Source organism: Peromyscus leucopus, chromosome 3 (genome assembly GCF_004664715.2).
Source record: "Peromyscus leucopus breed LL Stock chromosome 3, UCI_PerLeu_2.1, whole genome shotgun sequence".
Taxonomy (NCBI): Eukaryota; Metazoa; Chordata; class Mammalia; order Rodentia; family Cricetidae; genus Peromyscus; species Peromyscus leucopus.
Genome location: NC_051065.1, coordinates 107577232 through 107604016, shown reverse-complemented (window position 1 = coordinate 107604016; position 26785 = coordinate 107577232).

Sequence of the window (26785 nt, the reverse complement as noted above, 5' to 3'; positions counted from 1 at the left end):
CCCAACCAACCAAACAAAAAACCGAAATCCCAGCACTCAAGATACTGAGGCAGGAGGATTGCCATGAGTTCCAATCCAGCCTGGGCTGTACAGTGAGACCCTGTCTCAGAAAATAAAAAGATGTCGAGATGGCTCAGCAGGGTTTGCCATGCAAAGCCGGTGACCCGACTTTGCTGCCTGGAACTTCCACAAAGGTGGAAGGAGAAAAGTGACTCCCCAGAGTTGACATGTGACCTCCAAGGCGTGAGTGCTGACATGCCACAGACACACTAATAATAAGGTTTAAAAAAATGACAATAAAATGACTTGTGCCAAAGGTTGTGTGTGTGTACACGTGTGTTCTGTATGTGTGCATATACATGTTGTATATATGTGTTTGTAGATGCATGTGTGCATGTATAGATGTGTTTTGTGTGTATATATACATGCATGTGTTTTTATGTATATATGTGTCATGCATGGTGTGTGTATGTGATGTGTGTGTGCACTCACTCATGTGCCATGTGCTTTCATAGTATGACCCCTAGTCACCGTGTTATGATGTAGCCACTCTGTGCCTCAGTTTCCCTGGACAGAAGGTAGAACCAGAGTCACCATCATCCTGTGGTGCTGTTTTGAAGGCTGAATGAGGGTGTTACTGCAGGAGTAGGCACAGCCACAGACCCCAGCCTTACTCTGTCCCCACTCTGATGGTGACAGAATAGCCCGAACTGGTCACACCTGTGTCTGGGTGCCCGGGTAGGAACTGCCCACTGTTGTGGACCATTCTCGGTCTCTGACACAATCCAGCCTTCCGCTAGGGAAACTGAGGCCCTGGAGGGCAGCTCAGCTAAGATCAGACGGCACACAGGAGAAGTAGGTGGAGGCAAGTGTGACTCCCAAGGACTTAGCCTGTTCCAAGCTTGGTTCTGTCTGGGGCCACCTGAAGCCAAGAAGGTTGGCAGCAAAGGTGAATGAGCTGCCTCAGGGGCCTCTGGGTAGCGGCTGAGCTGGAAAACCCCAGGCACCTTGGGCAATCTTGTGTTGGGAGGTGGCCCTGGGACACCAGCGGAGACAGCATGGGAGCAGGTGGGAGGGGCCTTCACAGGCTTCCAGAGGAGAGGCCCTGGGCAGACTTTGGCCGGGCTATTGCAGAGGAATAAAGAACAAAACACGGGTGCTGGTTGTGAGGCAACCTAGGGGCCTACCAAGGAATGAACGAGTGAATGAGTGAATTTTTACCACATACACTAAGATCAGATTTGGTCCTAGAAATCATCCTATAGGGCCAAGGCTCTGGCCACACAAAATCTGTATATAGTATGAATGAAGGCAACCCTGAACCAGACACATGGTTTATGAAGTCATTACAATAACCTCACAAGGAAGCAACTGTTAAACACACACACACACACACACACATTTTTTTTTTACATTTATTTGTGTATGTGCATACTCATGTGGGTATGTGTGTACCATGGCGCTCATGTGGAGGTTAGAGAACAATTTTGAGGGGTCAGTTCTCTCAGAGTTCAGAGATCGAACTCAAGTCATCAGACTTGGTAGCACATCCCTTTACACACTGAGCCATCTTGCTGGTCCTGCTACATCTCTTACCCTGGTCCTAACATACTGGGGTGTCCAGAGAGGTGAGGAAGAAGGATTCGCTGGTTTAGAGAAGCCAAGGGCCAAGAATAGGTGGAGAGAAGGCAGGGAATGGTAGAACCTTCCAGAGCAAGACAGGCTGCAAGTCAAGTGTTTGAATCACACATTGAAACTAACAGAATCCCGAGTTGCTGATAATGAGTGCCCAGCACAGCCCTCTCCTGTCGCCAGGCTTGTCTCCAGCTCCCTGCTGAGCAGGTGGGAGCTGTGTTCTCTTTCCCAGTTGAGTGCCCGAATGCCTGGCAGGTGTCACAGCCCATTTCAAGAGGGGGAGACTGAGGCCCAGGTCAAGGGCAGTTCTGGGCCTGGCATTGGAGGCTTTGGGCATCAGGGATGGTTAGGACGTGCCTGTGGGAGGAGGCCTGAGCCTGAGAGAAGACAAGGCCTAGAAACCTAAGCTTGTTTACACCTAGGGATTAAGGCAGAGCATGTAGAGGGGGTGGGGGTTGCCAGAGGAGCAGACAGGTAGCAGCAGGTCTAGGGCAGAACTCTAGGGCAGAGGGGTGGACCAGTACAGCCTTGCCCAGGTGGTGTCTGCACACCACCAGGCTGCCCATAGGTCAGAATTATTTTTTTCTCTTTCTTTTCTTTTCTTTTCTTTTTAAGATAGGGTATCACACCACATGTAGTCCACAGGAGCTTTGTATATTCCTCAGACTAGAGAGTGTCCTGGGCTATCCTTCTACTGCACACGTGGAGGGACAGAGGCATGAAACCTGCCTGAGGTGATGCAGCTACAAAAAGGCAGAGTAGGGACTCGAACCCAGACCCTGGCTATGGAGTCCTTCAGATTGGCTCCTCTGCTGCTTGCTACTATTGCCCAGGTTAAAACGCTTTATTCATGATGAACCTGAGGAAAGGCTCTCCAAACCAAGGGCGCCATTGAAGCGAATGTGAAAGCACACTTGGTTTTGACATTTTCCCTGGGTGCTGTTTACTTGTTCAGGACCAGAAACTTGGTTTCTGTTTACTGGACCTAACAAAGCAGCAAATGACAGGGAAACTCGGGCTGAGCCCTCCCCCTTACAGACAGGCCCTTGACCTGTGACCAACCTAAGGCTCAGTGCTATTGGTCACTGTCAGAAGCCCCTGGGCAGGTGGAGCTGAGCTGGGCTGAGCAGGCTGCAGACTCCCAGAGCTACTTCAGGTATGTCTACCCTGCAGGCACCTACCGGGTAGTAAACCCCCTCTCACTGCCGAGACAGGACTAGTTGTCTCCATTCTGGATGTCTGCAAAGAAAGGGGCTGGCCCCATGGTCAGACCATCGCAGGACAGGGGCACAAGCAGAAAGCCAACCCTCTGGGGTCTTTACTTCAAGTGGGTTGGCTTGAAGCAGTGGTAATTGGCCCAGCCAGAATAAGGTAGAGCCGGAGTTTCTTTGATTATACAGATTGATAGAGTACAGCATGATAAATAGATGCATGTGTGCGGGCGTAGTGTTCAAACCACGATAGTTAACATCTTAAGCCACGCATGGCCTTACATGCCTGTAATCCTAACGCTTGCAAGGCAGAGACAGGAGGATCTCGGCTATCTAGAGAGTTCAAGGTCAGCCTGAAAAAGGAAGAAAAAAAATGAGGCTGAAGATGGATCAGTGGTTGAAATACTCAATGCTCTTGCAGATTGGGCAGTCCACAACCTCTTGTAACTTCAGCTCCTGGGGATCTGATGCTCTCTTCTGGCTTCCTAAGGCACCTGTGTGCATGTGGCACACATAAACTCATGCAGGCACAATAAATATATTGAAATAAATAGATACAAATACATAAATTAATCTTAACAAAACAAAACAAAAACCCAACCAACCAAACAAACAAAAAAACAACAAAAACCCTCCTTGTTTGGTTTGAGACAGAGACCCGTGTATCCAGGCTGTTTTTGAACTCCATATGTATCAGAATGACTTTGAATTTATGGTCCTCCTGCCTTTATTTTCCAAGTGCTGGGATTTTACTACCATTCCTGTTTGCTTGCTTGGGTTTTTTGTTTTTGTTTTCAAAACTTAGTCTCACTATGTAACTCTGGCTGTCCTGGAACTCACTCTGTAGACCAGGCAGGTCTCAAACTCACAGAGATCTACCCGTCTCTGCCTCCTTAGTGCAGGGATTAAAGGCATGCGCCACCACATCTGGCTTCCATTCCTGGTTTTATTTGGTTATTTGACTTGAGCCCAGGGCTTCATGCTAGGCAATCACTCTGCCAACCAAGGTACTCTCAGCCTTCCTCAATCTCTCTTCCTTCCCTCCCTCCTTTTCCTCCCTCCCTCCCTCCATCCATCCATCCCTCCTTCCTCTTCTCTTCCTCCTCTTCCTCTTTGTCTTTTAAAATAGGATCTCTTTATGTAGTCTAGTCTAACCTTGATGTCATGGTATCAAGCTCCTGTCTCAGCTTTACCAGTACTGGGATTACAACAGTGAGTAGCCACTGTGGGTCTTTAAATTTTTTTTTTTTTTTTTTTTGCTTCAAAGTGACAGTTGTTGCTGCTTGCAAAATACAGTGTAATGGTTCACTAGAGAGCATCAACTCAAGGTCCTTAAACTTCTAACTCCCTGGGTTACATTGTTTCAAGTCTCCAAGTCCCTCTCAGATTCAGGTCAGAGTCCCTAAGGCTCTGCTTACCTACCCTTTCTCTTCCTGGTCCTTTTGCAGCAGACTGTCTGGATCCCTTCTTCCCCAAGGCTGAGACCTCAGGACCTCCCCCCTCGTTCATTCCACTCACTGTCTATCAATCAACACCAGGGGCTCCCTGAAGCCACCCCAGGCTCTGTCATCACAGAGAATGGTATAGTGTTGCATGAAATTTAGATGGTCTTTTACTAAAAAGCTGGGAGCCAGATATTGGGGTAAATGCTGAAAGATCAGAGAGACAAAGGAACAAGCCACTGCCGAGTCTCCCCTCTAGAACTCCTCAGACTGAAAAAGGCTCTAGTTCCTGTCTCCTCACGCCTTATATACCTTTCTCCATCCAGCCATACTACTTCCTTCTTAGTGCTGGGATTAAAGGTGTGTGTGTGCCTTTAAATCCAAGCACTGGGATTAAAAGCGTGTGACTACCAAGTATTGGGATTAAAGGTGTGTGCCACCACTGCCTGGCTCTGTTTCTCTAGGGTGACTTTGAACTCACAGAGATTCAGACAGATCTCTGCCTCCCTCCCGAAGACTAGGAGTAAAGGTGTGTGCCACCACTACCTGGCATCTATATTTAATGTAGTGGCTTGTTTTGTCCTCTGGTCTTCAAAGCAAATTTTATTAGAGTACACAATCTATCACCACAGTGTAGGAGGGAGACAGAGATGTAGCCAGACCATGACATAGAGAGGAATGGACCCTGAGGAGGCTGCAGAGGGCTGCCTCATCTGGATCAAGAAAGCCTTCCTGAGGACTTTCTGGAGGAGGAAGCCTGACCTCCACAGGACACAGTTTAGTCCCCAGGACTGTTAGAGGCACACGTACATACAACAATGCTCAGTTTCCTCCTTGGAAAGAAGGACCCCACTGAGGAACTGGATGGGGGAGGCATTCCAGGCCCCTCCAAATCTGATACCAGGTTCTCATCAAGCACCTGGCCCAAGGCTGGTTCCCCCCACCCACCCATAGCCTTGTCATAGGTCTGCAGAATGGGGAGTACCTTCATAAAAATGGATGAAGGCCATGGTGGCCTAGAGGGGGCACTGGACTTGCCAAAGTTCACATAGCCAGTGGGAGCTTTAAGTGGATGGCATGACCCCCTAGTTCCTTTATCTTCTCATCCTTCTATTCTCATTATCCCCCACAGTCCTCTCCCGAGGAGGGTGGCCATCATTGGTCCTCCATGGAATCACTGGGCCCCAGCTCAGGTCCACATACAGCATGAGGGCTTGAGAATGAACATCACCATTGCTAGGTGTTATTGTTGTTGAGACTGGGTCATATGTAACCCAGCAACAGCCTCAAACTCATTAGAGGGCCTGGAGCTTCTCTTCTGCCTCGGCCTCCTGAATACTGGGATTACAGGTGTGTGTCACCAGGCCCAAGGACAACAATAATGGTGACAGCTTACCTCCCCGAGCTCTTAGAGCACTTGTTAGAGCTTGGTTCCTCCCAGAGAAGTCAAGTAACTGGCCCCCAGCTTCACAGCCGACAGATGCTGAGCAGGGCTGGTACCCGTGCTCAGGACAGCCAGGGAAGGGCAGTGTGCCCCGGTGATGGTGGATGCTCTGCCCGAATGGGGTCATTCCCAGGTGTGGGTGGTGACATGTCTTGGGTGGTGTTTCCATTTGTCACTCTTGGCCCTGAACTGGGTGTCTCAGAGAGAAGAGACTACCTTGAACTTAGCTGAGCTCAACCTTGGCTGAGCTAACAGAGCAGCCTGGGGACTGGGCAGGGCCAGCCTCCAACCAGAGCTGGCTCCTAACACTTGCACACACACCTCTCCTCGACACCCTGCCCTGTCACGGCACGGGGGCTGCCAGGCAATGTCCTGGAGCTCGAGGCACGCTCTGCCCATACCTGCCTCTACCTGCCTGTTGGAATGTGGAGCCCTGGCAGCCAGGAGGCTCAGCTGAAGGGTGAGGAGGAACAGAGGGAGGAGGGGGTCTCTCTTGGGAGTAGGGTACCCCTGGAACAAGTAAGTCAAGCTTGCATCTGACACCTAAGCTTCCTAGCCTGGGAATTTCCCAGGCATTGCAGAACAGGTCAGGACCTCGGCGGTTTGGGGATAGGAGTCAGGCATTTCTTAATGACCCTAAGTGTCACAGCTCCGAGGCTACTGCTACGAGTGGCCCAGAGAGGTGAAGGTGCTTTCTGCAGATCACACAGCTTTGCCTTTGTAGCAAATACATAGTGCAGGCCCTGGATGGAGCGGATGGAGCAGTTCAGGGCTGGTGTTCCACCGCTGTGACAGACGAGAGGGAATCAGAGGCTCTGTGTGTGTGTGTGAACTCTTGTGTGCAGGGGGTGGGGTGGGATGAGATTCTAAACCACAACAACTGAAGGATTCTTCATGAACTGGAAGTCTTTTTTTTTTTTTAAGACAAGGTCACAGGTAGCCAGGCATGACTTTCAACTTCTGATTATCCTGTTTACCAAATGCTAGGATTAGAAGCATGTTCCACCATGCCTGGTTTATTCCATGCTGGGCATGGAAGCCAGGGCCTTGGGTATACTAGGCAAGGGCCCTACCAAGCTACAGCCCCAGGCCCACAGTCTAGAACACGGGAAGACTTGTTCCTGCTTAGCAAGAAGAAAAGAGGAGGAGGGCGTCGGGGTGAAAGCAACAAGAGAGTTAGTCCGTGTCGGGTCTGCTTGGCTTGCACCTCGACATTTCGTTCCAGTCTGAGAAGGAGAAGCAGAACAGCTCTCCCCTCCTCACGTTTTCCAGAGCCTCCCTGGGGCGGGAAGGATGGATGCCAGGCAGATGCGTTCTCTTGATAATCTTCAGAGACAGGGCAGGCTCTGTGGGTGACAGGAGGGCGGCAAGCAGATCGCTGTCATATCTTCAAATAGCCTCCCGGCTTCCAAGGGGCAGAGGGTGCATCTGAGGCCTAATCTGAAGCAAGAGAGTGAGGCAGTGGACACCTGGGGGCCTGAGCCGGCCGGGGCGTGATGGACAGAGCATGAAGGCTTCTGCATGGGGATTTAAGATGAGGGCACCCAGCAGCTTCCCCAGCCTCAGGCCACTGTGTGCTATGACCTGGGTGGAGAGGACAGGACGGACACACAGGCAGCTGTGCCATAGGACAGCTCTCAGCAGCTGGATTGTGACTTGGTGGCCTGGAGGGATATGAACAAGCCAAGGAACTGGGCTGGTGTAGATTCGAGAGGAGTTTGGGAGGAAGAACAGCACCGTGCTTATGGGGAAGACATGGGCTCAGAGACATTTTGCTGGAATGTCAGGACCAGAGGGCTGCAGTTAAGGTGTGGACCATCTGAATTCCTAAGACTGCTTGAAGAAAGGTGCCTTGCTAAGACCATGAGAATCAGGAAAGGCTGAGCTGGTGGGGGTGGAGAGGAGGTGCTCAACAGGACAGGGCCTGATGGGAAGGGAGGATGGGGCTGAGTCTCCGAGTCTCCAGCCCAGGTGATTTGGGGTCAGAGGAGGCTCTGACCGGGGACGTGGTGCAGTTGGCAGGGTGTTTGCCTAGCTGCATGAGGTCCTGGGTTTGAGTCTCAGCAGCAGCCTCACACACACCAGACATAGTGGTGCATGCCTCTGATCCTAGCACTTGGGAAACAGAGGCAGGAGGATCAGAAATTCAAGGCTACAAATTGAGTGTGAGGCCAGCCTGGGTTATGTGAGACCCTGCCTCAAGGAGAAAAAAACCAGGTCCCAGAGGAAATTCTTTCCCTATGTCTGTTGCCTCCTGACTGACTGTGGAGCAGGAACTTTCTGGAAGTTTTGAGCCTGAGACTGGTGGTCGTTTGTGTACTTCTCAGTTGAAATGATTCTGGGGGATCCACTTGCTGGTTACTCCATCTCGGGGCCAAGCAAGATGTAGAGTGGTGGGAACCCCAATCTCTCTTGTAGATGGTCTGCCCTAGACTGTTCCCTAAGTCTTTGTGACATGCTCTATAAGGGACATGATGTCTCCCCTCTGGTCCCCTAAATGTGTCATCTGCCTCCTAGAGACTTGAAGACAGAGTCCTGGGCCCCAACAGCTGATGTGGTCTGGATTGAGCATAGCCAGCTCTCTAGCCACACCCCCCATCACCTGCATCCTCATAGCTGAAGGTAAGATAGGAGGATACCAAGGCCCAGCCCTTGGGGGCTGTTACTTCAGTGCCCATGAGAGTAGGTGGGTTTTTTTTTTTTTTGCCTGTTGTTTTGTTTTGTTTTGTTTTTTCAAGACAGGGTTTCACTGTGTAGTCCTGGCTGTCCTGGAACTCGCTCTTCCAGGCTGGCCTCGAACTCACAGAGATCTAACTGCCTCTGCCTCCCAAGAGCTGGGATTAAAGGCGTGCACCACCACCACCACCACCACCACCACCACCACCACCACCACCACCACCACCACCACATCCCAGCTATATTTTGGTTTTTGTTTTGTTTTTCCAGACAGGGTTTCTCTGTGTTCGCTGTCCGGGAACTCACTCTGCAGACCTGTCTGGTTTCAAACTCAGAGATCTGCTTGCCTCTGCCTCCTGGGTGCTGGAACAGAGTGTTTTCAAGCTGTGTCCTTCAGCCCTGGGCTCAGCTACAGAAGGTCCTCACCAACTCACAGGCAATGCAGGCTGGAGTAGGAGAGTGGTCTGACATGACAGGGGTGACTCAGTCCTGCCTGGGGGGGGGGACGAGGTTAGTAAACTGATGCCATCTCTCTCTTCAGACACTTCCTCTCCAGCATGTTGCCCCTGTTCCCCACACCTGACCTGCGCATCTGGAGGCCAGGTGGACTTTCTCACTCACCCGATTAGCATCTCAGAGGCAGCCCCCAGTCTCAGGGTTTTTCAAAGGTTGTTGCCAGTGTTTAAGAACAACGACTTAGGGAGAGAGATGGCTCAGTAGTTAAGAGCACTGACTTCTCTTCCAGGGGACCTGGGTTCAATTCCCAGCACTCGTGTGGCAGCTAACAACTGTCTGTAACTCCAAGATCTAATGTCCTTACATAGACATACATGCAGGCAAAACACCAATGTACATAAAATAAGAATAAATAAATTATTTTTTTTAAAAAAAGAACACCTTCTTAGGAGCCAGGCTTGAGTGGGTTCATGCCGCTGGGTAACTTCTGCTTGTTCAACAACCTCTCTGAGGCTCAGTGTTCTCCTTAACTAGAACAATCATCTCCTAACAGGGCTACAAGGATTAAATTACATAATTTGGGCAAATTACTCAATATGGAAAAACAGCAGCTGACATAATCGTGCTTACAATATCAGTCCTGACGAGCGGAAGGAACACTTTGTTTGGACTTAATAGGGGTTGTTTGAAAGGTGCCGAGGCATCTGCGGAGCATGGCTCAGGGGCTAAAAGCCATTAAGCTGAAATCCTCTCTCAGCACGACCGCTGCATATGCCCTCCTCCGCGGAAGCTCCAAAATGAATGTCATTAGCGTTGGCATGGGAGGTTAATTCCAGGTCTGTGTGGGGCTTCTGCTCAGGAAGGCAGCGGGGCTGGCAGCTTTGGCCCACTTATGCCTCCAGAGAAGCTGCATGCCTGTAATCCCAGCCCTTGGAGGTGAAGGCAAGGGGATCAGAAGTTCAAGGCCACCCTCAGCTGTAAATTGAGTTTGGGGCCAGCCCACCAAGGGCCAGAAGCAACCTCCCTGCCACAGGATGAGGAGAGGGTAAGGACATACACGCTGTGACCGAGAGTCTTTGGATGAAAGGTCTGTGCATTTGCTAATGGTCACACTATAGCCTCAAAACAGCAAGAATAGTGGTCTCTCCATTTTACAGGTGGGGAAATAGAGGCACGGTGCAGTCAAGTAGCTTCTCCAGGGCTTTACAGCTGCAAAGAGGCAGAGGCAGGATTTGAACCCAGGTCAGTTGGCTTTGTAGACCATGCACACACTCTCCTCCGCCCTCCCTTGCAAACAGTGCCACACTTCGCAATCCAGGGCACATGGTTGTCAGCAGTCTGCAGAAGGTGATATGGAGATTCAGGGAGCTGATGTCCTCACAGCCAGAGGTGGAGGTGGGGGCTGTCTGGTTCTGTCTGGTTTTAAAAAAACCTATCTGTCTTTGAGCAGCTGTGCTTCTGGGGTCTGAGAATCAAGTCATCCCATCATTCATTGAGACACCTTTCTCATCTCTCTAATGAACAATAAGTGAGTACTGAGTGTACACCAGGCCCTGTTCTGGGCCTTCTTAGGATCTAGAGAAGAGATTAATTATATATGTAGTCCCATGGAAGGGCAATCATGAGGAGTGGTTTCCAACTGGGTTTTAAGGGATGAATAGGAGTTCACCAAGAACAAACCACTTCAGTCAGGAAAACAGATCAGTACCTTGCTCAGCTATCATCAGAGAAGCCTCTTCCTGCAGTGGATAGGAACAAATACAGAGACCCACAGAGAGACATTATGTAGAGAGTGAGGGACCTTGAAACTCTCATCCCTCAGTGGGATGTCTCCACCAAATCCTTCCCTGGGGCTCAGGAGGAGGCAGAAAGAGTGTAAGAACCAGAGGATGGAGGACACTAAGGAAACAAGGCCTTCTAAATCAACAGGATTGACACACACATGAACTCACAGAGACCCAGGCAGCATGCACATGGCCTGCCTGGGTCTGCACCAGATGGGGTCCTAGAGCTGAAAGGAGAAGTGGACATATGCTCTCCTCTCTAATCCAGAAGCTATGGCCTACTGATAACCACTTGCAAATGAAGTTTCCTCCAAGGGAGGCTCACTGGGGAAAACAATTTGTTTGTTTGTTTTTCAAGACAGGGTCTATGTAGCCCTGGCTGTCCTAGAACTTATTTTGTAGACCAGGCTGGCCTTGAACTCACAGAGACCTGTCTCCCGAGTGCTGGGATAAGGCATGTGACACCACTGCCCGGCTAAACAAACTAATTAAGGGTAGGCTGCATGCTCAGTGGTAGATGGCCAACAGAAAACGAACTCAGTGGAGTTTTTGGATGGTCTTTGTCTCATAATGTCCTGTCAGGGCTATTTTTTTTATCTATCTATCTATCTATCTATCTATCTATCTATCTATCTATCTATCTATTTCTTTTCTCTTTTGACTCCACAGGCCCTTCGCACATATATTACCTCTTCCAGTTTAGTGTTTTTACGGGATTCCTGAGTGTGCAAGTGAGTGGGTCTCTGTTTCTCGTGCCTTCTCTTGGGCTCTTTCCTTCTGTCGGTCTGTCTTGTCCATTTCTGATGTGTTCGTTTTTTTTTTTCTTTCATCTTATTTTATTTTATTATTATCCCTTAGAAGCCTGTTTGTTTTCTAATGAGACAGAAACAGGGTGGATCAGGATGGGAGGAGAGGTGGAGAGGATCTGGGAGTGGACAGAGAGGAAACCATGATCAGGATATAATATGTGAGAAAAAAATATTGTCAATGAAGGAAAAAAATGAAAAAGAGAAAAAGAAGAGGAGGAAGAGGAAGAAGTACAAATCAAACATACACAAAGGCACTCAAAGCCACGGTCCTGGGAGATGTCAAATGGCTTAGGATCTCTAAGATACTAGCACAACATGGGGGCTTGGTGTGATGTGTCGCTTGTGGAGTGAGCTGCTCGGGTGTCTGGATAACCTAGACGGAGCCTGAGCCAGGGCACGGGTGGGTGCTTCAGTGCAGATTGAAGGCCGTCGACGCAGATTGTGTGAAGGTGGGAAGGGAGGTTGAGCCTGAATGTCCCAGCCGAGTAGAGGAGAGAGTTAGGGCATTCAGGTGGGGCCTCACTGAAGGGCTGGTGGGAGAAATTAGGGGCTAGGGTGGGCATCAGCCACCTCCACCCAGTGCCAGGCTGAAGAGTGTGAGTCCTTTGGAAACCCAGCCTGCAGGAGCTTAGGGTGGAACTGAACCCAGGTGGACACCATAGGGAGAAATGGAGCTGGGTTTTGACTCCACCACCCCATTACCCATCAGAAAGATCATTTTGGGAAGTACTAGCTTCCTCTTCTACAGGCTAGACCATGCCTGCCGGCCTGTGGCCCTTTGGGGACCCGGCCTGTCAGTTGGTTTGTTCTCTGGAAGGACTCAGACGTCACCTGAACCTTTGCTACAACCTACCTCCATCTCTCAACCCTTATGCTTTACCTGTCCATGCCACTGGTCACTCCGGGAAGGCGTTTCTGATCCTGACACCACCCCTTACACAAGCCCTAGATGCTCATGGCCTTCAGGAAGCCAGACGCCTGCCCTCCTGTTTCATATCTCTCCCCCACACAGCAGGAGCTTCACGCTCTGGCTGCAGAACATTTATATACACCTTCTCCAAGGAAGACATGTGTCTCTAGGCCACAACCCATGCTGTTCCCCCTGCCTAGGATGCTTGTCCTTGTGTCTGTCGGGTCTCTGTAGCCCAGGCTAACATCTGCGGGGCTGAGTCATGAGAGGAGAGGAAGAAGGGGAGTTGGCACATGGCCAGCACATCTTGCCACAAACATGGTTCTCGTCCAAGCTGGCAGTCAGACCCCAGAGCCTCAGGGGTGGGCACCAGGCCACCATGAGGAGGCGAGGTGGCCAGGCAGGACTCACAGCACAGTTTCCCAAGCTGCCAGAACTCTGGAATGTGTGGTCCCGTCCTGTCTCGTCTGTGGTTAGGGAAATATTCAGCTGAAAATAAGCGCCCCTCATTCCTGATGAAGGATGACATCAGGGACCCTCTGACCCACACGAAAGAACCCTGAACATCAGTCTGGTCACATTCACCTCCAGAGGCCCACCTGCACCACGCTGTGTGACATCTCATTAACCTCTCTGCCAATACGGCTGTTGCCTTCACGTAGGAGACAGCAGCTCCTGCCAGTTCAGATGTACAGATCCCATGGGGACCCAGCCCAGGGTGCTCTGTCCTGCCTCGGTGTCTGCCCTTTGAGCACACCTCCTGTGGTTAGCTGTTCTTCCCAAGTGAGTACTAGCCTATAGCTATGACCTTGCCAGGATAGAACTGACTCCCTGACACCAGCCCAGCTGCCACTGTTCCCAGGTTCTATGCCTGCCTCATCCCTCCCAGAGATAGCCCTGCAGAGGCCAGGGGGCCAGCGTGGGCTCCCGACCTGCCACTGTCCTGCTCTCTGGTGAGAATGTCCTCTGTTGTGACCTGTCCCCCGAGGACATTGGTAGTTTTCCTCTCTAGCTTGCTCTGGACTGGGGGATGAACACTAAGGAGCTGGCAGGTCAGATTTACACCTGGGAAGGGACTGGGGCTAGCACTCAGGGTCAGGAGTCATACAGGGGTCAAGTTAGGGCTTGTAGTTTGGTCTGTAACAGACAGGGCTCACCAGGGTTAAGGTTTGGGTTCAGTTAGAGATAAGGCTGAGGTCTGCATACAGTCAGGACCAGGACTTTGTTCACTACATGAACCAGGAGTATGGATTAGTATATATGGTTAGTGTTCAGACTCCAAGACCAGAGTCAAGTATAAGCTTATAGCCAGACCTAATTCTCAGTTTGTGAACATCAGGTCTTACCTGTAACCTCGTCCTGTCTGAGACCAGAGACGTGGTCTCCATTCTGACTAGGATCAGGGCTTAGCTGTGTATGAGGGCCAGGGCTGAACGTACGACCAGACCAGAAGTCTGTGAGAAGGGCTGAGTCTGAGGTCAAACTCTGCCTTAGCTTCTAACTAGGAGGAAACCTGAAACCAGGTTCAGTCAATGCTTATAACCCAGGTGTGGGAGGGATGAAGGTTCAGTCTGAAGCAGGATCAGGGCTCAGCCTGTATTTGTTCACAAACTCCTCTTAAGCACACAACAGAGTAAGCAGGGCTTCAGAAACACTTAACCAACTCCCCAAATGTGGACCCTGCACTCAGCTGCCACTTCCCTCTGTTTCTCACACCAGCTTTCTCCAGGGAGCCACCTCTGGAGATGCCCAGCCTCCTGCAGGGAGACTCCTGGCTCCAGGATGGTTAAGGAAGAGTCTGTAGGAAGAGGGATGGTGTGGGTGCCCAGCAACCCCCCCCCAAGGCTCTGCAGCCCCCTGGAGCGGTCATGTTGACAGGAGACTTAATGAAACCCAGAGGGAGGTGCTCTCGCAGGGCCACCTGGAAGGAAGCCCGGCTTGGGAATTAAATTAAATGCTGGTGTATGTCCCAACAAGCAGAAAGGCGTGAGCCCGGGCCAGGGCCCAGTCACGGCGGGAGTTTGCCATAATTACAGGGCAAAATAAGTTTCGGAACTTACGTAACTCCACTAAGTGGGCCCCGAGGGTTAGGCCGAGCTACTCTCTCCCAGAAAACACTTGCACCGTGAGGCTGCACCTGTAAGCCACGGTCACTTCTTCAGGTGATAGGGCGGGTGTGGGCACAGAGCGAGAACTTGGTTCTTGTCCCTATCTTGTGGAGAAGGCAAGCTGAGAGTCAAGAAGCAAAGGCCGCTTGTGTGAGACCTGACAAGCACCAGGCTCCGGGCTCCAGTCCTATCTCAAACTGTGGGAAGAGGGGCAGTACCTCCCCGCACCCCAGTGAGGCTAGGGAGGGCACCCGCATAGGAAGAAGCCTACACAAAAATGCTGGCTGGACCAGACACAGCAGGGGGAAGGAGGGTGCCCATGCGGAGTACTTGTGCAGGGTCAGGAGGCAAGGGTCAGGGGTGAAGGCTCACCACTGGGGCACCAGGAAGAGGCCTCTGCAGCTCGGCTCCATTCCAGCTTCACAGTACCTTCAGGATCTTTCAGATGGGGAAACAGAGGCTCTGGGAACTGCAGTCACCCACCCAATGCAACAGCCCAGATGTGGTGGCACTAGGGTTAGACCCTAGGCTGCTGGCCTCCGAATGGCTCTGTCAACACTTTGCTTCCTGCCTCATAAAAACAAACAAACAAGCAAGCAAAAGCAACCTACTGCCGGGTGGTGGTGGCGCACATCTTTAGTCCCAGCACTTGGGAGGCAGAGGCAGGAGGATCTCTGTGAGTTCAAGGCCAGCCTGGTCTACAAAGCAAGTTCCAGGACAGCCAGAGCTGTGACACAGAGAAACCCTGACTCAAAAAAAAAAAAAACAAAAACAAAAAAAAAAAACCAAACCAAACCAAAACACCTGCTGTGTGCCTCACACTGAGCCAGATGCTCTGCATTTCTCAGAACATTTGACAAGACAACAAACAGGGTAAGCAACAGAAGACTGTCACCTCTCACCCCACCTCACAGATGGGGGAACTGAGGCAGAGTAGCAATGTAATCTTCTAATGAGTTCTCTATATTCTTCCCTCCCCCAGCTCTTTTTAGGTAGGGTCCCATGTAGCCAAGGCTGGCCTCAAATTTGCCGTGTGGCCAAGATAACCTTGAACATCTGATTCTTCTGTCTCTACTTCCCAAGGACTGGGATTATTGGCATACCTGGCTTATGTGGTACTGGGAGGGGAACAGTCTAGTATGAAACTGAGCCATATCCCCAGCCCTGGCAAATGCCTGCAGACTCAGGGCTTGGGCTGTGGAAGCAGGAGGATCAGGAGTTCAAGGTCATTCTTAGCTACATAGAGTTGGAGTCCAAGGCCAGCCTGGGCTACATGAGACGAGTCTTGAAAACATCAACATCAGGGACACACGGACACACGGACACACGGACACACGGACACACACACAGCGATTGCATATAAATGAAGAGTCAGGGATGTTAGATGGCACACGCCTTTAATTCCAGCTCCTGGGAAGCAGAGGCAGTCGGCAGATCTCCGCGAGTTTGAGGCCAGCCCAGTCTACACAATGAGATCAGGTTACCCAACCGAAGGAGAGTTGGGAGGAGGAGAAGGGGAGTGAGCTAGGGGATGGCCGGCAGACAGTGAGAAAGAAGGCACTCAGTGTCACTAACCAGGGCCTGCGGATCAGCAGCCCAGGCTCGGCTTCCCACCTTGTCCTGCCAACACCTCCTGCACATTAAAATCATACTCAGTTGTACACAGTGCTGGGGATTGAACCCCAGGTTTCATGCATGCTAGGCAAGCTCTCCACCCACTGAGCCGTGTCCCCAGCCTGTGTGGAAGATCTTCTGTGCCCTGGTTCCTCACACCATTTCTTTTGTCTGGATTCAAACCAAGTGGACTGTGATATTTATTTTTAGATAGGTCTCACTACATAGCTCTTGCTGTCCTGGAACTTACTTTGGTAGACTAGGCTGGCTTTGAACTCAGAGATTCACCTGCTTCTGCCTCCTGAGTGCTGAGATTAAAGGTGTGAGCTGTCACTGCCTGGTTCTTATTTGTTTTTCAGATATGCCCTTCTCTGGGTGAAGTTTTCATTCCCAATCCATGTCTTTTTAAAAGAAAGGGTTTATTTATGTATTTCATATGTACGTCCATGCACTTGAGTGTGTGTTTGTGTATACATGTGCAGATGCTAATGAATGCCGGAAGAACATGTTTGATCCCCTGGAACTGGAGTTCCTGGTGATTTATGAGTCACCAGATGTGGGTGCTGGAAACTGAACCTCAGTCTTCTGCAAAGGAGCAAGGGTAACTGCTGAGCCACCTCTCCAGTACCCTGATTAATAAACACAATGGCTTCTTTCCGAGTGTGGGTGGTTGTCGATGCCCTGGTTACTCCATGTTACCATAGCCAGGTCAGAGGCAGCTGGACAGGGAACGGGAAGCAGGCTTCCCGATGAGGGCTGAGAAGAGACACTCAAAGACCAGAGTGTAGGAATGTCTTCTCACCCGTGGCACATGGGTCACTCCAGGCCAAGTGTATGAAGGTTCCCTTCCCACAGTAACCAGCTGGCTGAGGATGAGGAAAGATAGCAGTGTGCCCAGCTGGCACTCATGGGAAGGTCAGAGGGCAAGGCAGAGCAACTGTTTGCTTGGGCCAACCAAAGAGCACCAGGCCCAGGGCCCAGGAGCCAGCAACACCTACAATCAGGAAGCCTGTGACATGCTCCTTTCTGTGGCTTCCCAGGACCCAGGGATCCCCTCCCCTTCCACAGATCTCTGTTCTCCTGGAAGCAGCCCTGTGCAGTGACTGGCCCTGGCCCCTGACAATGGACGCCACCTAGGCTCCCCGCTACCAGCCTTCGCAACAGTGGGACCCGGTGCCAGGAATGGCCGTCCCACCCTTTTCCCAACAGACCTTCTTCAGCCTTTGTTCAAAATGCCAAGTCCCCTTTGAGAATGTTTTTAAAGAATCTTGATGGCATTTGAGTTCTGTGGCTACAAATAGGATGTGACTCATTCCGAAGCTGAGGCTGGAGCCGGAACCCAGCCTAGGTCTCCACGTGTGAATGAATGAGAGAACAAGTATGTGGGGGAAGGCTGGGGGGGGGGGGTTCATAAACCTTGCTAGCTCAGGAGGCTGTGCCCTTGCTGCCACATCTCTGCTGATCCCTAGATCCCAGTGCCTAGATGGACGTGGTCCCGGCACGGTCTCAGCTTCTGCTCCCTGAGCAAGGCTGTGCAGCCTCTTGCTCCAGAGCTACAGAGGACCACATGCTCACCATCCCTAGGTGGGTCAGAGTGGAGCTCTCTGCCCCACATGAGGAGGCATCCTGGCTGGAGACACACTTGTGACCTCCTCCAGTCTGGGGACACAGAAACAACAGCATGTGCTGCGGGCCTCAAGCACAGAGTCCCCAGCCTTACATACTTCCGTCCCAAGACTTGAACTCCTGGATTTGCTGTATCACCCCAGGAGGAGTCATCAGGCTCGTGTCTGCTTCCCTTACACAGCTACACGAACCAGTCCATGAGGGACTGGCCCCCTCACAGCCATTGCCCTGTCAGCCTAGGACACACTAGCTCTCTCCCACCTCAGGGCCTTAGGGCTGCCTCTTCCCTCTTGGTAGAATGCTGCCATCCTAGGTCTTGACTCTTCCCTTCTTTGTGTCTCAGCTCAAACTCACCTCCCACAGACCTCTCCTGACCACCCCAGACATGGGGACAAGTCCAGATGAGTGTCCCTTTGTAGCTGCCCTGGAAGAAATGAAGACGCTCTAAAGAGACACGTGTGTTTCTCAATCTTACTCAGGCTATTGAAACAATGGACGTCCCCCAAATGGGAATTTCCCCGGGAATCAGAAGAAAAAGGTGCCAGCTAGAGGGGAACTTGTCTCCTAGAAGGAGATTTCCCACAGCCCTAACAGCTTGCCAGACGTCTTATAGGATGAGCCTGAAGCCCAGACAGTGACGGGTCGGTGGTGGACAGGACCACACCTTGAGCAGGACATCCTTGGCCTCCATTTAAACTTTGTTGTTGCTTCAGGACCCTGAAGACAGACTTAGGTCTCTGGGTCTCTCTGTCCCTCTTCCCAATGTCGACAAGTTGAATAAATCTCCTTCTCTGCTATCCACGATTAATTTGGCTCTTTTAATTGGCTTATTAAGGACGGGTGGCTGAACCCCGCTTGGGCCACAGGCTGTGACCTCCAAATTCAGTGTCACTTTCACTACTCACGGTGGCCTGGGAAGGGGACATCTGCCCACTGTCTGGCTCAGAGTAACACATTCTGCACTGTGTGGGAGAAGGCCAGGCGTTGTGCTGTGGATTTTGGGCTCTCCATCTGCTGGCTTCTGGTTCTCACCACAGTGCAACCTGATGTGGAGTGATGACCTTGAAAGATGGCACCTCAAGCCTGATTTTGCAGTAGGAAAAACTGGGGCTCAGCATTGTGAGTGACTTGTCCCCAAACAAACAAACAAACAAACAAAAAATGGAGATTGCAAGTCCCGACTGAGTTCCCTCTGCCTTCTTCCTGCTCCATCCCTGTCTCTGCGGCTCTGCTAAGGTTTGTCCTTTCCCCCAAGGCTGGCTCTGATTCACAAAGCCCAGCAACAGACCTAGAGGAGAGTGTCTGCACCCAGGAGGGAGGCCCTGGGACTGTGGACCTTAGGGTGGATGACTGTGTCCTGCCCAAGCCCGAAGGAAGCCAGGAGACTAAAGCAGGGTGACCAACTGACCCTAATTGTCCTTGGTGGTCTTGGTCTGAGCACCGAAAGGTCTGCTCCTGGGGTACCCTCAGCTCTGGGCAGGTTGGGGTGTCTGTCGTGTTCCAGTGAAGGGAAGGCGAGGTGAAGGCAGGGAGGTGGGGACGAGGGGAGTGAGTGGCCAGCCGAGAGGAAAGCCTGGGTATGGGGGCTAGGCCTGGGAGAGGAAGAGCAGGATCCCAGAGGTCATGAATGCCGAGCACAAGACTAAAGAATCAGGAACCCACGAGACTTATTGGGAGTTGCCTCTGGAGGAAGGAGACGTTGGAGGAAGAAGACAGCCTGGGAGTGTTCTCCAGAAAAACCTGTGTACCCTCCAAATTCACTTGCCCTTGCTTGGCTTGAAAATCACTAATCTGAACTATGTGTGGTGGCCCACACCCATAATCCTGTGCTCAGAAGGCTGAGGCAGATTGCCAACTGGGCTATAGAGTGAAATTTTTGTCTCAAAACAAGAAACAAGAAATGAAAAATAAGCTGGGTGTGGTGGAGCACTCTCTTAATCCCAGCACTCAGGAGGCAGAAGCTGGTGGATCTCTGAGTTCAAGGCCTGCCTGGTCTACATAGTAAGTTCCAGGACAGCCAGGGCTACACAGAGAAACCCTGTCTCAAAAAACCAAAGCGGGGTGTTTGTGTGTGTGTGTGTGTGTGTGTGTGTGTGTGTATTTCCTGCTCTTGCAGAGGATACAGGTTTGGTTCTTAGAATCCACATGGTGGCTCACAGGTACCTGTAACCCCAGTTCCAGGGGATTTGATGGTCTCTCTGAATTCTGTGAGGTCCTACTCACATGTGGTGTACATATATACACTCAGGCACACACACACACACACACACACACACACACACACACACACACACACACACACTTTTAAAGGGGGGGGCAAGAAGGCTCAGTGTTTAAGAGCTTGCATTGTTCTTCCAGATTCAGTTCCAGCACCCACGTCAGGAGGCTCACAACCTTCTGTACCTCCAGCTTCAGGAGATCCAGCGCCCTCTTCTGGACTTCACGGGCACCTGCACTCACACTTGCACATACCCACATACAGATATACACATACAAACATAATGAAAAGTAATACGAATCTTTTATAAGATGAAATAATTAAGTAAATACTTATTAAAATAAAAATTAGTCAACCAACCAATCCCTCACTCAATCACTGATCTGAAGCGCCCACTGCACCCAGATGGGCTGGACTTTACTTTCCCCCACTGACTTTTCTGCCATGGGTTTTATGGTAATGGTTGCCTTAGGTCTGGCAATGCTGGCTCTTCCCTCAGGCCTGAAGACATCCTGGGAAACTGCAGTGGGGTGATGTGGCTTATATCCCTGCTGTCTTGATTTTGGGTCTGGTCCTTTTGAGTCAGCTCCTACTCAGTTTTGCATATAGGCATGCAGAGCTTTTGAGAATGTCTAGTATGGAATTTTAATGCTGGATCCACATGACTCGGCCTCGCCTAGTCTCAGTCTCCTTCAAGGCTTAATAATGATGCCTATCAGCCTTCATTGTGGGAAACCCCAGACCACAGCAGGACGGAACAGGGGTGGCACTCAAGTTCCTGGAAGACCCCAGCCTGTTCCCAGAAAATCCTTAAGTATTCTTTCTGGATTCTAAGCCCTTCTCTCTCGCTCATGGTTTCTTCCTGTAGAGATAAGGCAGCCTTCCAGCCCCTGGAGGGGGAAGCTGATTTGTGGGTATAACTCTGTCTTCTCCGTTCCTTGGCCAGCGAAGCCTTTCTTTGTCCCCCAACCTCCCCCTCCGTGTCTCTCAGTGGGATCAGCTTCCGAGGAGCCTGGATTTGATATTAGAGCTGGGTGCCCGCTCCTCCACCCTCAAGCTGGAGAGAAGAGATGGGGCTAAGTCTCAGGCTCACACAGCCCCAGGCTCCTGACACAGTGGGTTCTTTCTTAGTGTCTTAGAAAGAATTCAGTAAGAAAACACCCGTGACTCAGACTCAGCCCCGCTCGAGGGGCTTTGTGAGGGGCGGGCGGGCCACGGGGAGAGAAGCCCAGGCTCTCGTTTTGTTTTTCTTTGTTTTTGGCAGGGCAGGGATAGAACCCAGGGCCCAGTGCATGCTGGGCAAATACATCCCACACTGAGCTGCACCCCAGCCCCAAGCCAGGCAGTGTGGGGCCAGGTTAGTCTGGAGGTGATCCCTCCAGGCAAGCCTGTGGTTTAAGGGCATTGAAGGCAGAGTCTAGCTAGGTTCTTGGCTCTGAGAAGAAATCTGCTCAGCAGCCTTGGTGTGTATGTGTGTGTGTGGGGGGGAGGCGGAGAGGGGGGAGGCTGGGGAAGTCCTAATTGGGAGTACTCAGAGTGCCATGCCTCCATCAATCTTCCCAATAGCTCAGTTTTTTTTTTTTTCTTTTGGTTTTTCCAGACAGGATTCCTCTGTGTAACAGCCCTGGCTGTCCTGGAACTTGCTCTGTAGACCAGGTTGGCCTTTAACTCACCGAGATCCACCTGTCTCTAGTAGCCTATTTTACTAACCAGAGTACAAGGTCCGGGGAGCTCACGTGGTCAACTGCGTCTTAACCCTTTCAAAAGTCAGATGTGTTGGGCCATGAGTCTGATTCCAGCACTAGGGAAGTGGAGGCAGGAGGATTACAAATTGAAGGTCATTCTCAGATACACAGTAAATTAGTGGCCAGCCTGGGCTACATGAGACGGTGACTCAACAAACAAACAAACAAACAAACAAAACAAGCAACCTAGCAAATAACTAGATAAGAGCCTGGGCCAGCCCAGAGCTGGCTCAATCTGAGACTACTGAATGAAGAATGGACACTTAACCATGTGAGGAGACGCTCCTACTAGGTGGCCAGAGTCCTGTGCTGTACCCCCAGGTCGCCTGTGGGGTTTCATGAAGACAGGAGCGCTGTCTCCAGTCCAGAGCTAAGTCTAGACCAGACAAGGAAAGAGGGTGAAGGTGGACTTCAGCCTTGCCTATGGGATGGAGTGCCAGCCTAAGACTTCCGAGGGAACTCACTAATCCCACAGGGCACAGCTCGGCTGTCACGTGGTGTTTAATCGCCTCATTCTAACCCCAGCCAGGGAAAGGGATTAAGCTTGATGGAGCAGGGCCAGGGCAGGCCCCACAGTGCTCTGCACCCCCCCCCCCGCCCCCGCCGTTCCCACCAGCCGACTACAGAATCCCTGCCTCTGCCTCCTCCCGGCACCCATGCAGCCCCAGCACAGATGTGGCTATCCCAACACTAACGACCCCTTCCCTGAGCCCAGTGCCGTCCAGGACACAGAACACTTAGCTGGGCACTCAGGGCTCTTGGCAATCTGACTTGAACTCAGTATCTATCCCCCCCCCCCCCGTTTCCTTCAGCACCTCACATGGGCCTCTGATGGAGTACTTTCTTTAGACACATCTTCATACTTCCCTGGGGTCTCCAAGGGACAAGACAGTCACCCTTACTTCCCTTGTATTAATAATTCTTTTTACAAAAATTCCACTCTATAATACTTTGATGACACCTCAGATCTGATGTTTGGGGGACAGCAGTAGTGACTTTAAAGAAAACAAAGAAATTCACAAGCCAAGATGAAGATCTCCCCTCTGAGGGTCGTGAACCGGAAAGAGTGACCCAGGTTGTACAATCCCAGAGGCTTCCTGGAGGAGGTGAGAGCTGAGCAAGATTGAATGACGTTCCAAACAGAAGGAACAGCGTGATAGAGGCCGCCAAGTGGGAGGCAGCAGGACAAAGCCAAATAGAAATTCGTGATAGTTTCTGGGTTTGTTTCTTCGTTTGTTTTTCCTTTTCTTTTCAGGTACAATCTCACTGTGTAGCCCAGGATGGCCTGGAACTCACTCTGTAGACCAGGCTGGAATTCACAGAGATCCACCTGCCCCTTCCTCCTGAGTGCTGGGATTAAAGGTGTGCGCCACCACTGTAATAGTTTAACAGAGGAAGGCAGCCTTGGCGGGTTGGAGCCAAAGGGCACCACAAAGCCACACCATGCAAGAGAGCTCAGGTGGGAGATTGATTGGTGGTGGGTGTTGCAGAGGTGGCCTCTGAGAAAGAGCGGAAGAAAGAGAGATTGGGCCAGAAGGGCTTGCTTTTTATAAGGGGATAAAGCACATGCGCATAGGGCGAGCGCTCTACTCAGTGGCTACAGTAGTCACAGTGTCCCATCTTGGCTGCTGCTGCTGACATGTCCTGCTAGGTCCCCAAGGGCAGGCCAGTGTAAATGCCTGAATGCCAACAACCATTCCTGGCTCTTTCTTTTCCCTCCTGCTTGCAAATGGGGACCAAGTCTCCCTGTTTACTCTGGCCTGGGGAAGGTCTTTGTATCTCCACAGTGGACAATAGCATACCTTCCCTCCCCACAGGTCTCCTCTGCCCAGCCATACTGCCTGTCACAGACTCTTCAATATACCCATTTCCGTCCAGGGCAGTTTGATGATCCTCAGGGCCTGGTGGTGAAGAAAAAAAAGGGCTTTGTGGAAGGCAGAATTGATACTGCGTGGAAAGCAGTGTGGGTCAGTGGGCAGAGTCTCTGTGCGTGATCTCTCCAGCACCTGGCCATAGTTTTGGTTTTGGCCCTTCATTTGTAAGTGACCTACCATGGGCCAGCAGAGCATGCCTGGGTACTTGGAGTCTTTTCTGTGCCCTGGCATACCAGCTCTCTACCAAGTGACCTCTGTTGCCTTCTGCCAGGGGCCTGGGCTGATAGTTAGAAGCCTGGGAAAGAGAAGATGGGCCTTGCCCTTGCCTCAGGCTCGTAGCTATGAAGACATTTTGGGAGGGCTACCCTGGCAGGGGCCAAGGTTCCTAGTTTGAGCACCTTGCCTGGACAGCAAGTCTGCCATCTTGTCATCTAGCCGTGGCAGGTTGGCAAGATGCCAAATGCAACCTTCTCACCTTATCTAGAGTTTGACCTTTGTCAGGTAGCTGTTGAGACAGAGGATCCGGTAACCAGTGGATATAAGCCTCTGGGTGGCTGGGTAGGTCCTCAAGGCCCTGTGAGGATTCCCCATGAATGTCCCTGTATACAAGGGCTAAGACATTTGATGTCAAGTTCATGACAGGCTAGAGAGAGACAAGCAGAGTGGGAATGCTTATTGTCTTTGCTCCAACCCCCTCCCCCGTTTTTTTTTTTCTTTTCAGACATGGGCTCATGTATTCCAGGCTGGCCTCAAACTCACTACATTGTCAAGAATGGCCTTGAACTTCGGACCGACCTGCCTCCAACTCTCAAGTGCCGAGATTACAGGTGTGTGGGGGCCACCATGCCTGGCTTTTGTGGTGGTGCTGGGGATCAAACCCAGGGCCTCCCTGGGCATGCTAGGTGAGCACTCTGCCCACTGAGCCACACTGCTTTCCATGCAGTATCAATCCACAAGGCCCTGCTTTTCTTCAGCACCAGGCCCCGGGGATCATCAAACTGCCCTGGTCGGAGATGGGTATGCTGAAGAGTCTGTGGCAGGCAGTACGACTGGGCAGAGGAGAGCTGGGAGGAGGGAGAGTATGCTCTCGTCCACTGTGGAGATACAAAGACCTTCCCCAGGCCAGAGTCAACAGGGAGACTTGATCCCCATTTGAAGGAAGAGGGAAATGGGGCTCTCTGAGCACAGGGCCTCTTCAGGCTGAGCTGCTGTCCCACTGGAGCTGGAGCTGCCTGGGCCTTTCCTGGGCGAAAGTGGATGCAGGGCCAGGGAGTGCTCTTTGTAGTGAAGTCTCAGTGTGGCAGGGGCACGTGGGGAGGTGGTGCCGTACAGTACGTTTGGAGTCTGGAGCCTGCCGTGGCCTTGGGTGTCGGTCTCACTCGCCAGCGCCCAGCCTCAGACTCTGAACAGCTCTTGGAACTTGCCCATCAGATAAAGAGCGAGATCTTACATCACGCTTCTCCTGGCACCTGGCACTGCCAGGGCCATTTCTTAGCCAATGTCAAGGCTGTTTAAGAACAGCAGAAGTAGGAGGGTGCTGGGGGGACCCCAATTCCCTCTGAGCCCCTGGAAATTCACCCCAGGGTCCCTGGCTCTTCAGGTGCAGTGTCTTATGGCAGACGTTACCCGTCCCAGGGACATCAGGCTGAACAGAGGCCCAGCGCAAGTGGAATTTCAGCTGCCTGAGGAGGAAGCCTTCAGCCAAGTCTACCCCAAGTGTTACCTTTGTTAGGTACTGCAAACTTCACAGGGGGAGGGGTCAAGAGCTTTATTTTCATTGGCTAATCTGACAGTTATACCCACCAAGTTTATGAGCTTCATTCCCCAGGGAGAAACCCCCAAACTATCTTAGGAACCCCACATTTGAAGTCCAGGTGTACATCTTCCAAAAGCCCCAAATGCCATATGGGGATGTGGCTCAGTGGTAGATCCTTTGCTCAGCCTGCGAGAACTCCAGGGTTCCAGCTCAGCTCTGTAAAACTCCAAATGAGAATGGCGGAGACATTGCATTTCCTCACCCGAGACCTAAGGTCCAGAGAGCAGACGGCTTTGCCGTGTGTCACACAGCCTGGAGGGTCCACAGTGCTCAGTGCAGCATGCTGCTCCCTGGGCCTTCTCAGTCCAACTTCTCAGAGAGGACAGCTGGGGCCCCGAGAGGGAGGGGAGTCCCTGGGGTGCTCAGAAAGTGTGACTCTGACTAACCTAAGCCTTGACTGTCCCTAACCCAAAGCACCTGCCTGAGCAGCCACCACAACCTGACTAGGAGCGTGGTGTTCAGGAAAAGTGGCCATGCTGTGACCCTCGGGGCTTCTCCCTGGCTGGGAACCCAGCCAGGTGTGTGTGTGTGTGTGTTTGTGTGTGTGTGTGTGTGTGTGTTTCCTGAAACCTCAGTTCCCTCATCAGTGAGGTGTGCTGACATCAGGGCAGCCATCTGGAGAAGGGAAGACACCCTGTCCGTGATGACTCCTACCCGCCTGGATTCTTAGCAGCCAGCACCCATCTTCCATCCCCAACCTTTCCCCCTCCCACTGACCCTGTCCCCTGGATGCTCAGGCTGTAAGGAGGCTATGGACTCTGGCACAAGATACCACGTTACTGACCCTCAAAGCAAACCAGCATAGGCCTGGGACGGAGAACTCAGAGCCCTTTAGGGCTGCGGAAATCAGCGCATCTTTCTTCTTCTCCAAGCCCTTCTGTGCATCCACCCCGGAGCGGCTCTGCTCAGGCTTCTGCCCTTCTCTGCCCAGTGCCAAGGAGCTGGGCATCTCCTTCAGGCCAGAAGCCCTTAGTGCCCCTTCCTCCCCTAATGGCTCTTGTCTAATGTAACCAACAGTCATTGATGGTAACTGGGCTCTACCAGCCCTCAGTGGGGACCACACTCCTCTAAACACTCCACACAGAATGGGATCGCATCCCTGGAGAGCTAGCCCTGCAATGCAGACTCCACTTTGAACCCCACAGCAGATTGAGGGGAGGCCCCACCAAGGTCCACACAGTCAGTGGTAGATCTGTGACCTGGACCCATGCAGATCAACTGCTGTCTAGATGACCCCCCCTCCCCAAGTCACAGCTCTGCTGCTTCTCAGCTCCAAGCAAGAGCCTGGCACATGGTAGATGCTTGGTAAAGAGCTGTCAACTTTGTTCTGTGTGGTGTATATGCAGGTATGCATGTGTTCATGCACATGGGCATGTGCCTGCACATCTGTGAGTGTGGGGACCAGAGGGTCGACGCT